The following is a 1,773-nucleotide window of genomic DNA, read 5'->3' on the forward strand; positions in this document are numbered from 1 at the left end:
AAATAGTTTAATATATATATATATATATATATATATATATATTAACTAGTTAGATTTTATGAATTTCATTTTCAATTGTAAAAAAAAAGTAAGTAATTATGAAAAAAAATCAAATTATACTATGTATTATATTTAATTTCATATTCAATTATAAAAATTTAATGATTAAATTTCAGTGCAGTTTACGATTTAAATTATGAGTTGATTTGATGAATTCGGATAATTTAAAATGATACCATTATATTTTTTTAAATAAAATAAAATTATTTACATAAAAAAATTTAATCTAATTTTTATTGTATTGACCAATTACAAATAAACTTATTAAGTTGTATAAGTTTGACAAAATCAATCCTCACTTTAATTTTTTAAACCCGATCTATGATTAAGCTAGATTGAATGAGTCTTAAATCAACTAACCAGATGAGCTGAGTTTACTAAACATTTATAGATTTGTGGGATATCCTCATTACAAAATGAATCTTCTCTCATTACAACCTCTCAAACAGCTAGGCCAACCAGGAAGTCGCAACCAGCCTAGTTGGGTTGTAACACAGTCCTAAAAGCTTCCTCGTTGCTTGTACTATTATGATAATAATGTATCATTTTATCAACAGAATTATTAGCAGTACTTAATGGTAGCCATATGTTCTTAAGTGTAATGAGTTGTTTGTTAAAGTATGGGTCTTTATTTTCCTAAAAGCGAAAAATATAGCAAGGGAAATGGGAGACACACGTGTAAGGAGTGAAGAGAAGATGCAATGCATATTGATAGAGCCAAACAAAAGACAAGAAAAGATTTTCTTTTCATGGCTATCACATGGTGGCTTCCATAATCTAAGGGAAGTATGTGATCGTGCACCTTAGGTATGGAGTTAGGGTTGTTGATGGAATGTTGTCAGCTTGTTCATTCTTTTTTTCTTTTTAAGAAAGATTTATCTATAATTATTGTTCAAGCCAATGTTGTTATTAAATAAGATACCACTAGCTGATCAATTTAGTAACTTGTATATTCAAAACTTTATTTAAATCAAATGTCAAATTAAATAAATGAAAATTGACTCATAACTTGGTTGACATGGTCAAAACTTTATTTGATTTTAAAAATATAAAACAATGTAATTTAAAAGAAAATCTTTTTAGATTAATTAAGATTAATCTACCTAATATATGAGCTGAGCCTTGAGTCATTTGATTGCAAAATCAGGTTTCATTACTTTGATTCAAACCAGATTACTTCTTAGTTTAATTAATTAGGATTGTTTGTTCTCAAAAAATATGTTTGGAATATTAATGCATGCAAGTGTGTTGCGCTATATTAAATTATATATTGACTTTTGTACAGGCCAATACCAAATTATTCTCCAGATAAGTTGCAGAAATTTAGGATTGTGTCTATATCAAGATCAGGGGTTGTCTCAAGGATTATTTAGGATAGCAAATAATTGAGAGGTCAAATTAATATTCGGGGCAGGTTCTTTGCTGCTTCCAAACATGGGAAGCATCACTGAGAGCCAAAACTTGAGATATAACATGTTAAAATAATTCATTTGATGTTGCAATCAGCATAAAATTAAATCTTCATTGAATTGAGTTAAGTTTTTTTTTTTTTTTGGTATTTGGGAGTGGAAGGGATTTTAAATTGGACATCCCAACTTGTAGAATGATTGGGAGTAGATTTGGAATTGGATTAAGTACTTTATAGCAATAAAATCACAAAAATTAATGAAAAAGGTAATTAATTTTAACTTGCTATTGACCTACTATATAACA

This window comes from Populus euphratica, unplaced genomic scaffold (genome assembly GCF_000495115.2).
Source record: "Populus euphratica unplaced genomic scaffold, PopEup_1.0 scaffold70.1, whole genome shotgun sequence".
Classification (NCBI taxonomy): Eukaryota; Viridiplantae; Streptophyta; class Magnoliopsida; order Malpighiales; family Salicaceae; genus Populus; species Populus euphratica.